The sequence below is a fragment of the Triturus cristatus genome, chromosome 5_1 (genome assembly GCF_964204655.1).
Source record: "Triturus cristatus chromosome 5_1, aTriCri1.1, whole genome shotgun sequence".
NCBI classification, from domain to species: domain Eukaryota; kingdom Metazoa; phylum Chordata; class Amphibia; order Caudata; family Salamandridae; genus Triturus; species Triturus cristatus.
Window position 1 is genome coordinate 167,272,768 of NC_140587.1, and position 11,975 is coordinate 167,284,742.

Consider the following 11,975-nt stretch of genomic DNA (forward strand, 5'->3'; position numbering starts at 1 on the left):
ATTGAGCCTTCCATTTTTCTTATTTTCCTTTGGTATCTTGTTTTGTACAGAGGCAGCCTGTTGCTCATATTGAGCAGAGTTCATAAGTTCATTATCGGGTTCGCTCGTTGGTTCGGTACGATTTGCTGGTACAGGACTTATATCATTGGTGTTTTCTGATATATAAGTCACTATCTCATCCATCAGATCCATAGCAGCATCGTGATGCTGGATGTTTTTGGTGTACTTCTCGATTTCTGTGATTCTATCATTCAGTTCATCAAAGTTTTTTATTTTTGGTGCTCGTTTCCGATTGATAAAGTGTCTGCGCCTTTCTGTTGTTACTTCTACTGCAATCTCTGGTTCATCGCAGGAGTCATTCTCAGAGATACTGGATGCTTGCAGTACATCCTTTGCCGATTTTTTGCTCTTATCTCTTCTATCTCTTCTTTTTTCGGCAATTTGTTTCCTATTTTTATTGTCAAAATGCAGAACCATCAGCGCATTAATGTTTCTTTTGTTTTCATACACTTTTTCCAATTCTGCTAATAGCAGTATTTCCTCCTGTGACCATAGTTTTGATGGTTTGCTGTTTGTTAGAGCTGTTAGTCTAGCCTCATTTTGCGCTCTTGGATGCGCGTGCTGAGCATGTTGTGAAACTCCAATCTTTGATCCAAATCTGAGGTCACAGAAGCTGCACAGGAATGGCAACTCTCCTTTTTGAGGTCTTCCTTTACATTTTGCATAATGGCATGCAATATTGTGGTATTCGGCTTCTTTGTCACATTTTGAACAATACGTTTTGAGATAGAAGCCTTTATGCTTGTTGGAGACATGTTTTCTCAATTCTTTGAAAGTTCCCAATATGTCTCCACACAAGTCACATTTATACTTTTCGTTTGGGTATTTCCAATATGTGACTTTTTTTGAGTAGTCACTTTTCTTTGTTATCAGTTCTTTGCTGATTTCGTATACATCCGGTAGGTTTTCAAAATTGGCTGTATCAATGTTATTCTTGGCTGAGGAGGCCACAAATTCAATGGTTTCGCTGAGGTCTACTGTTGTGTCTTCTTCTGCTTCGGAGGGTGAACTAAGGCTTATAACGTGACCTGGGTCGTTGTTGTTTGTTGTATTGTTTGAAGCTAGTGCTGGTTTGTCAAATTCGGTGAGGAGGTTAATGATTTCTTGAAAAGACAGCACCTCCTTACGCCGTCTTAACGGGGTGTTTATTCTCCAGGAACTACCCCATCTGGAAATGTGTTCGTTTGCTTCACCACTTCTTACTATCACGCTCGCTGTCATGATAGAACCTTGTTTAGCCTGTCTCTATATACTTCTCTACGCAGAGTCTAGTACCATAGAGGCAGTTACCGGCGGGACCACTGGGAGGTAAAGGCCACTACAACTGAAAATAGGTTAAGAGAGTCATAGTTACTCCCACCGTTTACCCGCGCTTCATTGAATTTCTTCACTTTGACATTCAGAGCACTGGGCAGAAATCACATCGCGTGAACACCCGCCTCGGGCCTTCGTGATGCTTTGTTTTAATTAAACAGTCAGATTCCCCTGGTCCGCACCAGTTCTAAGTCAGCTGCAAGGCGCCAGCCCCGCGCCCCAAGGGAGGGGGCACTGGGAGAGGCGACCACGGCAGCTGGGGCGATCCACAGGAAGGGCCTGGCTCGCGTCCAGAGTCGCCGCCGCACCGGAGGGAGGTGCCTCGTCCAGCCGCAGCGCGCACCCAGCCCCCCTTCACACCCCAGCCCTGAGAGCCAATGGATCCTCGTTAAAGGATTTAAAGTGTACTCATTCCAATTACAGGGCCTCGAAAGAGTCCTGTATTGTTATTTTTTGTCACTACCTCCCCAAGTTGAGAGTGGGTAGTTTGCGCGCCTGCGGCCTTCCTTCGATGTGGTAGCCGTTTCTCAGGCTCCCTCTTCGGAATCGAAACCTGATTCCCCGTTACCCGTAGTCACCATGGTAGGCACAGAAAGTACCATCAAAAGTTGATACGGCAGACATCCGAATGTATCGTCGCAGTCACGGGGACGTGCGATCGGCCCGAGGTTATCTAGAGTCACCAAAGCGGCCGGGCGAGCCCGGATTGGTCTTGGTCTGATAAGTGCACGCATCCCGGGAGGTCACACTCGTCAGCGTGTATTAGATCTAGAATTACCACAGTTATCCAAGTAACAGAGGGAGCGGTCAAAGGAACCATAACTGATTTAATGAGCCATTCGCAGTTTCACTGTACCGGCCGTGTGTACTTATATGTGCATGGCTTAATCTTTGAGACAAGCATATGCTACTGGCAGGATCAACCAGGTAGCCGCACCTGCTGACGGGGTGGGTTCGGGTGGCCGCGTGCCCATCTCCCCGACGGAACAACCTTTGCGCACCCTTTCCTCTTGGGAGCCTGCCGGGGATAAGAGCCCACCCGCCTGGGCAGGAGGGCTCGCTGGAGGGGTGGAGAGGTGTGGTCGCATGGGCACCGGCAAGCCCAGCCGTCTCCCCCGGAAGGGAGAGGAGGGCCGAGGCGCAGCCTGAGCAAGACGGAGGGGTGCTGGAGCCTGGCGGCGGCGACACCCCTCGGAAAAATCGTTCCGAGCTGCTGTGGAAATGTGCTGGGCAGAGAGGGGTGACGGCGTGGCGCACAGGGCCTACAAACCTGCTGGGCAGCAGCATCCGAGGGCCTGGCGCCACCCGACCCCTTCCGCTCGGATCAGACCACTGGGGGATATGAGCTGCTGGGGCCGCTCAGCCTTCGCTCTGCTGGGTAGGTGGAAGGGCCACCTGCTAGGCGCCAGGCCCTCGAGTCAGACAGTCCATGCGGGGAGTAAGCTCCTTGCTTGAAACAGCCGAGGCTGGCCAAGCAGTCCATCCCTAAATGGACCGAGAGTGCCCAATCGATCAGAGTACGGCACAGGCACCCCTGGCAGGCCGCCCTGTGTGGGGGGATGCCGGCTTCACATCCCTGCCTGCTCCCGGGGCGAGCAGGCTCAAAGGAAAGGCCCATCGGGAAGGGGCCGAGAGGCTGGAGCAAACCCGGACCCCTGGGTGCCCCGGCGGGCGGGCTCGGGTGCTGCCTTCCCCCGTCTCAGAATCGCCGGACCTCGCGGAGGTCTGACCGAGCAAACTCGGAGAAAAAGGACCATCGGGAAGGGGCTGAGAGGCAGGCGCAGACCCGGGCCCCTGGGGGCCCTGACGGGTGGGCTCGGGTGCTGCCTTTCCCCGTCTTAGAATCGCCGGACCTCACAAACTCGGAGAAAAAGGACTATCGGGGAGGGGCTGAGAGGCAGATGCGTACCCGGGCCCCTGGGGGCCCCGGCAGGCGGACCCGGGTGCTGCCTTCCCCTGTTTCAGGATCGCTGGACCTCGCGGAGGCCTGACCCAACAAACTCGGACAAAAAGGAACATCGGGAAAGGGCTGAGAGGCAGGTGCGTACCAAGGCCCCTAGGTGCCCCGGGGGGCGGGCCCAGGTGCTGCCTTCCCCTGTTTCCAAATCGTTGGACCTCACGGAGGTCGGACTGACCCTCTCCCTAGTAATCCGGTGGAAAATTACCCCCCTTTCTTGTAATTCGTGCACACGAGGTGACAGAGGGGACCCAAGGCAAGGAATGTACCCGACATCCTGGAGCCCTCGCTGGGATCGGGGAGGCAAATGATCCCTCATCGGGACTTCCAGGCAAGCCCAGTCATCTGGTCGCCCCATTGGAAAGCATTGCGTGCGACCAAATGGCAGAGGGGATAGGCGCGACCAGATGGCCGAAGCAAGGGGAGGCTCCCTGGGCACAACGGAACCCTGTCCCGGGCCTTTGACATTGTCGCAGGCTGGGGGACGGGGCCCAAGGCCAGAGCCCCCGACCCGGGGTCCGGCGGGGCCCCTGCCATGCAGCAGAACCCAGGACGGAGCCCGGGGTGGGGAGGCTGCCCTCAGGGGCCCCGGCTGGAGCTCCTGAACCCAGACAAGCAAGGGGATGACTGCCCGGGAACCATGGAGCCCGTCCCGGGACCTTTGCCACGCTGCAGGCCAGAGGAGGGAACCCCGGACACCTAGGGAGGTGTTGCCCGGACATAGCCCATCTGGTACCCGGCAGAGAACCGCCAGTCCGGGAGGGGTGTCTTGGCATACCCTGCCCCTAGTAATCCGGAGGAAGGCTACCCCTCTTTCTGGGAACCCGTGCGCACCGCGAGGCTCAGGGGACCCTTGGTGCGAACGTGCCCAACCTCCTGGAGCCCTGGCTGGGATACGGGAGGCAAATGAGCCCTCATCGGGACATCCAGGCTGGCCTGGCCATCTGGTCGCCCCATTGGAAAGCATTGCGTGCGACCAGATGGCCGAGGGGAGAGGTGCGACCAGATGGCCGGGACCGAAAGGACTTCCATATGCCCACCCCGAACCTTCGCGGTAGGGCTCCTGCCTGCCCACGCAGGGTTCGGGGGCTCCGCTTCCCAGGGGATTGGGGACCCCGGCTGGGACTCAAGCCCGGGGAAGGACCACCGGAGCTCTCGGGCCCGGACGCCCGGGGGATGACTGCCCAAGAACTATTGAGCCCGTCCCAGGCACTTTGCCATGCCGCGGGGCGGAGGAGGGAGCCCCGGATGCCTAGGGAGGTGTTGCTCGGGCATAGCCCATCTGGTCGCCGGCAGAGAACCGGCAGCCCGGGAGGGGTGTCCCGGCTTACCCTGCCCCTAGTAATCCGGAGGAAGGGTACCCCTCTTTCTGGGAACCCGTGCGCACCGCAAGGCTTAGGGGACACTAGGACCTCCTGGAGCCCTAGCTGGGATCGGGAGGTAAATGAGCCCTCATCGGAACTTCCAGGCCGGCCCAGCTATCTGGTCGCCCCATTGGAAAGCATTGCGTGCGACCACATGGCCGAGGGGAGAGGTGCGACCAGATGGCCGGAACCGAAAGGACTCCCATCTGCCCACCCGAGCTTTCATGGTAGGGTTCGCGCCTGTCGACACAGGGCTCGGGGGCTCCGCGTCCCTGGGGCTCGGGGACCCCGGCTGGGACTCAAGCCCGGGGAAGGACCACTGGAGCTCTCGGGCCCGGACGCCCGGAGAATGAGTGCCCGGGAATCATGGAGCCTGTCCCGGGCACTTTGCCACGTTGAGGGCTGGAGGAGGGAGCCCCAGACACCTAGGGAGGTGTTGCCCGGGCATAGCCTATCTGGTCCCCGGCAGAGAACCACCAGTCCAGGAGAGGTGTCCTGGCATACCCTGCCCCTAGTAATCCGGAGGATGTCTACCCCCCTTTCTGGGAACCCGTGCGCACCGCGAGGCTCAGGGAACTCTAGGCATGAACGTGCCTGGCCTCCTGGAGTCCTGGCTGGGATCCGGGAGGCAAATGAGCCCTCATCGGGACTTCCAGGCCGGCATTGCGTGCGACCAGATGGCCGAGGGGAGATGTGCGACCAGATGGCCGGGACTGAAAGGACACCCATCTGCCCATCTCGAGCCTTCGCGGTAGGGTTCCCGCCTGCCCACGCAGGGCTCGGGGGCTCCGCTTCCCAGGGGATTGGGGACCTCGGCTGGGACTCAAGCCCGGGGAAGGACCACCGGAGCTCTTGGGCCCGGACGCCCGGGGGATGACTGCCCGGGAACTATGGAGCCCGTCCCGGGCACTTTGCCATGCCGCGGGCCGGAGGAGGAAGGCCCGGATGCCTAGGGAGGTGTTGCCCGGGCATAGCCCATCTGGTCCCTGGCAGAGAACCGCCAGCCCGGGAGGGGTGTCCTGGCATACCCTGCCCCTAGTAATCCGGAGGAAGGGTACCCCTCTTTCTGGGAACCCGTGCGCACCGCAAAGCTTAGGGGACACTAGGTGCGAACGTGCCCGACCTCCTGGAGACCTGACTGGGATCCGGGAGGCAAATGAGCCCTCATCGGAACTTCCAGGCTGGCCCGGCCATGTGGTCGCACGCAATGCTTTCCAATGGGCCGAGGGGAGAGGTGCGACCAGATGGCCGAAACCGAAAGGACTCCCATCTGCCCACCCCGAGCTTTCATGGTAGGGTTTGCGCCTGTCGACGCAGGGCTCGGTGTTCCACGTCCCGGGGGCTCGGGGACCCCGGCTGGGACTCAAGCCCGGGGAAGGACCACCGGAGTTCTCGGGCCCGGACGCCCGGAGGATGAGTGCCCGGGAACCATGGAGCCTTTCCCGGGCACTTTGCCACGTCGAGGGCTGGAGGAGGGAGCCCCGGACACCTAGGGAGGTGTTGCCCGGGCATAGCCCATCTGGTCCCCGGCAGAGAACCGCCAGCCCGGGAGAGGTGTCCTGGCATACCCTGCCCCTAGTAATCCGGAGGATGTCTACCCCCCTTTCTGGGAACCCGTGCAGGGCTCGGGGGCTGCAGGGCTCCGGGGCTGCAGGGCTCGGAGACCCCATGCTAGGCCTCAGGCATGGGGAGGCCCGCATGCGCTCCTGGGGCCCAGCCGCCCAGGGGAGGACTGCCCGGGACCCATGGAGCCTTGCAGGTCTCCGGGGCTCTGCACCAGGGACCCTTGTCCCGAGCAGATGGACACTTGGCAGGCCGCAGGACGGGGGCTCCCAAACCCCAGGCCCTGACCGAAACTTCTCAACCCAGCCAGGCAGGGGAGATCGGGGAGCCTGCCCGGGCACGAGGGACCCCTGTCCCAGGCACACGGACCCTCAGGACGTGCGCTCGTTTTCCACACATTTTTTCCAAAATTCTGTGTAGTGGCGCTACGCCAACTACGCCCAGCCCTACTTAGCACAAGACCAGATAACGTTTAAACGGCCCACAATACTTATTAGAAAAAGAGTTCTTTGGTTTAGCGTAGTTTTAAAGTTCTGCATGCTTCGTTCCTTTCCGTACGCTTCGTACGTGGTCAAAACTGCTTGGGAACGGGTCTCACACGCACCCTAGGCGCTTCGGGATGAAGCATACACCCTACTGTGCGAACAGGCACAGTACCTTTATCTTTTGGTGAGTTCGTCACGGGTGCTGCGCTGACATCAAGCGCGATGTACGGTGCGTTATCCTCCTGGTGCTGTGCGTACTATGGTACGTTGGACCTTGGGTTTGCAGGGCTTCAGGGGATCGTGCGTAGGTAAGGTGCTTTCAATGTTCGTCGCGGCGTTCGTGCCATACTGTGAGATCGGCAATCTTGATTCGAAGTGCTGGATACAAGCGAACAGTATGCTCCGCTCAGGGGAGACGTACGCGACTACCGTGCGCACCGCAGCCTTCCCAAAGCAGGGGAAAGGAGCGTACGCTGGGCAGTACGGTTCGTAGGGGATGGAAGCAAGTACGGTTCGCAGTCCTTCCATTACGGTGCGAGCTACGTCTCGTAGGGGCCTGTTAGTCGCGTTGCTCAGGCCGGACGATACCTTCCTTTGCGGTGCGAGCTACGGCTCGTGGGGGGCCTTAGTCACGTTGTTCGGGCCGGACAGCTGGGTGCAGGCTTCCAGGGGGGGTGAGCAATTTGCTTCAGGATTATGGGGAAAACGGTCCATTTTCCGGTGCGCTCTCACGGCGGTGAAGTCCACTGGTCCTGGGACTTCGTTCAGGGGGCAAGCTCACTCACAAGCCCTTGGAGATCTTCAGCACAAGTCAAATAAAAGTTTCTTTGGTCTTTTCTTCCTCTTCTTCAGCAGCAAGGCAACCACTGCAGGCCAATCCCCCAGGTCAGGGACAGTACTCCTGAAGTTAAGGGAAGGTTTAGGGACTGGCAAGTGGGGGCACTTGCAAGTCAGCATGACAGTACCAGACTGCACGCAGGTTCTGCAATGGCAGACCCTAGACACACTTTACCAGGCCGCGTCTGTGGGTGGCACAACCAGTGCTGCAAGCCCACCAGTGGCATCTGTATTTACAAGCCCTGGGCCCTCGTGGTGCACTTTACTGGGGTCTGATAGTAAACCAAATAATCATGGAATCCAACCAACATATACATTTTATATAGGGAGCACTTGCACTGTAGCACTGGTTGGCAATGGCACAGTGCTCTGAGCAGCCAGCACCAGCAAAAACACATGAGTCACAGCGACAAAAAGTGGATGGGAGACGCACGCCAAGGTGCCAGGTCTAACACCGCCAGACGGAGCATAAACCCCGGGCCTAGTCCTAGCTTCCGAACCCTAGCCAGGCCGGGGAGATCCTCACCAGTGGACCCCCGTCCCCAGCACTCAGACCCTCGGCTGGCTTGCAGGACGGGGGGCTCCCGCAATCTGGGACGGAGCACGAGCCCCGGGCCCGGTCACAGCTGCTGAACCCTAGCTAGGCCGGGGGGTGCCTTCCCGGGCCCCGATGGGATCCCCGGACCATCTGCTTGCTTGCAGGATGCGAGGATCCCGCACCTCGGGGCCTGCCGGATGGAGCTCAAGCCCCAGTCCGGACCCAGCTTCAGAACCCTAGCCAGGCTGGGGAGAGCCTCCCTGGGCCCTGATGGACCCCCGTAAACAGCGCCCGGACCCTATGATGGCTACCCAGACCCTATGATGGCTTGCAGGATGGGGGCTAACACACCCCGGGGCCTGCCAGATGGAGCTCAAACCCCAGGCCAGGACCCAGCTTCAGAAACCTAGCCAGGCTGGGGAGAGCCTCCCCGGGCCCTGATAGACCCCCGTAACCAGCGTCCAGACCCTATGATGGCTTGCAGGACGGGGGCTCACACACCCCGGGGCCCACCAGACGGAGCTCGAGCCCCAGGCCCTGTCCCAGCTTCAGAACCCTAGCCAGGCTGGCGAGAGCCTCCCTGGGCCCGGGTGGACCCCAGTCCCCAGCGCCCGGACCCTCGGCTGGGTTGCAGGATGGGGGGCTCCCGCACCCCAGGGCCTGCCAGACAGAGCTCAAGCCCCGGGCCCGGTCCCAGCTTCAGAACCTTAGCCAGGCTGGGGAGAGCCTCCCCGGGCCCCAGGGGACCCCCCGGTCCCCAGCACCTGGACCCTTGGCTGGAACCAAGGAGGGTTAAGCCCAGGCCACGTCCTCGCCCCGACTGCCTGCCCAGGGAGCCCATTTTTCTCGACTATTAAGCCCCCACATAGTGGGGGCTTACAGAACTTTGGGGAAGGACACAAGTTGGAGTTAGCCCAGCCGGCTGACAGGCCGGCCATCTGGTCACCCAGCCCGCAGGGCAATCTGGTCACCCGGCCAGCAGGGCCATCTGGTCACCCGGCCCGCAGGGCCATCTGGTCACTCAGCCAGGCGACCAGATGGCCCGGGACGACCCAACACCCAGATGGCCTGGGAGGGTGCCGTACCCAGTCGCCCTTGCAGTCCGGCGAGGAGTGGCCAGGCGCATCGAGGCAGCCACTAGGAAGGCTACTTCCCCATGGCTGCTGCTCGCCTCCCTGTCCGACTGAAGCAGCGGGAAGGACAGGCCCGGCCGGCACAGGCCATCTGGTCACCCTGCCGACCCACAAGAGATGGTGGCCCCCATCCCGCACCCCGGTGGGGCAGGGACAAGAGGGGGAGGCCCCCATGCCAGAGGGCATGTGGTGGAGGCAGCCTCTCGCGAACCCACGTTACCCCGTCCGTGTCCCCCCGCCGACCCGGCGGCAGAGGGACCCACCCCTGGGTGTGGTGGAGGAAGGCGTCCGCGGGCGACCATGCACGGAGAGACACAAGCTTGGCTCAGAGGATGACTTTCAATAGATCGCAGCGAGGTAGCTGCTCTGCTACTTACGAAACCCTGACCCAGAATCAGATCATCTACGAATGAACATGCGGTGCACTAAGAGCGATGGAGGCGGACCCCTTCCTTCTGCTCTCCGATCACCAAGCGAGCGGCTCTATGCACCGGCCCCCCGAGAGAGGCCGGCTATCCCAGGCCAACCGAGGCTCCACGGCACTGCAGTATCTTTACGGTTTCGGGGGGATTCTGACTTAGAGGCGTTCAGTCATAATCCCACAGATGGTAGCTTCGCCCCATTGGCTCCTCAGCCAAGCACATACACCAAATGTCTGAACCTGCGGTTCCTCTCGTACTGAGTAGGATTACTATTGCAACAACACATCATCAGCAGGGTAAAACTAACCTGTCTCACAACGGTCTAAATTCAGCTCACGTTCCCTATTAGTGGGTGAACAATCCAACGCTTGGTGAATTCTGCTTCACAATGATAGGAAGAGCCGACATCGAAGGATCAAAAAGCGACGTCGCTATGAACGCTTGCCCGCCACAAGCCAGTTATTCCTGTGGTAACTTTTCTGTCACCTCCTGCTTGAAACCCAAAAAGTCAGAAGGATCGTGAGGCCCCGCTTTCACGGTCTGTATTCATTCTGAAAATCGAGATCAAGCAAGCTTTTGCATTTCTGCTCCGCAGGAGGTTTCTGTCCTCCCTGAGCTCGCCTTAGGACACCTGCGTTATCGTTTGACAGGTGCACCGCCCCAGTCAAACTCCCCACCTGCCACTGTCCCCGGAGCGGGTCGCGGAGCCAGAAGCGAGAGCCCCATGGGGCTCGCCCCCCCACCTCACCGGGTAAGTGAAAAAGCAATGAGTAGTGGTATTTCACCGTCGGCCCGAGGGCCTCCCACTTATCCTACCCCTCTCATGTTTCTTCACAGTGCCAGACTAGAGTCAAGCTTAACAGGACCATCTTTCCCCTCTGATTCTGCCAAGCCTGTTCCCTTGGCCGTGGTTTCGCTAGATAGTAGGTAGGGACAGTGGGAATCTCGTTCATCCATTCATGCGCGTCACTAATTAGATGACGAGGCATTTGGCTATCTGTACCACCTCGCGGTGGCTCATTCTGGGTTAGTATGCTGCCCATCAGCGTCAAATCGGTTTTGCTTCCAACAATACAACATTTGTTCGCTCCGGAGTACAGCCACATTTTAAGCTGTCCTCACTGGAACTGGGGTCACGTATAGGCCAGAGATAGTACACCCTGCAATATAAAATTGTCTACGAACAGTCCTGTTTAGCAGGACATCAATAATCAATGCAATATGTAGTGACTATGTGTATGTAATTATTTGAGACCTATTTTGTTCAAGACGTTTCAATAATCATGATGTACACAATTGTATCTAAATCATTATAATATAAGCACACAACTATAAAAATACACATCTATAAATTGCACATCTAGTTTGAAAATACATTTCTATAAAACTTTACATCTATAAATCCACATCTATACTAATTCTTGTGTCAACTATTAACTATTACGTGACTGTTGAAACACATGTAAATATTAGTGAATCAACATTTAGGCTAATACGTTTATAAAAGTGACATGTGTGCTGTACTATAGTGTACATCTCAGTGTTTGGCCTGAAATGTAATTGTCCATGAATACTTGGCACATTTTTAGAGTGTCCATTAATGTAGTCAGGCAAACATTTTTCTTGAATGGGAATGACATTTGCAGACCAAGATCAGCCAGAGCAACATCATTACATTGAGGCCAAATACCCCGACATCCGAAAATAAATCCATGAAATTTTACAGTTTTACAGTTGGTAAGATCTTTGATTTGCTGTGATAGATCCTGATAGTATTTAACTTTACTCTCATACGCTAATTCAAGGGAATTCTGTGAGTTTTCATAACGAATTGAAACATCAACCACTACAGCATTACCATTTTTGGTGAACACTACATCTGGTTTTCTTAGTTCACCTTGACTATTTTTGACATGAGGTTCCCTGTATGTCATCCACCCAAACCTTTTTGCTCTATCAATTAGCAATTCCAACACTTTGTTATGCCTTTTTATTCTTATGTCCTTGGTTTTAGGACATGCACCTGAAATATGTGAAATTGTTTCATACACATCTTTACAGTATCTACAAGTAGCAAATGTACGATTTCTTCCCCTAGTGATGGTTTTTCTAGTATACAGGACATTTGCTCTCAACATCAGCGCAGCTATGTATTGATTTTCTTTTATTTTATTATGTTTGCTGATACAAAAGTTTGAGGTTGGATTACTTGCTAAGTATTTTATACCATCACCTTGGACAGGGAGATTTGCCCATTTCTCAAATTCCTCTTTCCTCCTATCATATGTTGCTACCAAATTCA

The 11,975-nt window shown here is 56.8% G+C and overlaps 1 pseudogene; it reads right to left on the reverse strand.

Moving 5' to 3' along the window:
• Positions 1-9,568: 9,568 nt before the first annotated feature.
• On the reverse strand, positions 9,569-10,560 carry LOC146830542 (28S ribosomal RNA; annotated as a pseudogene; the record flags this gene model as incomplete).
• Positions 10,561-11,975: the final 1,415 nt, after the last annotated feature.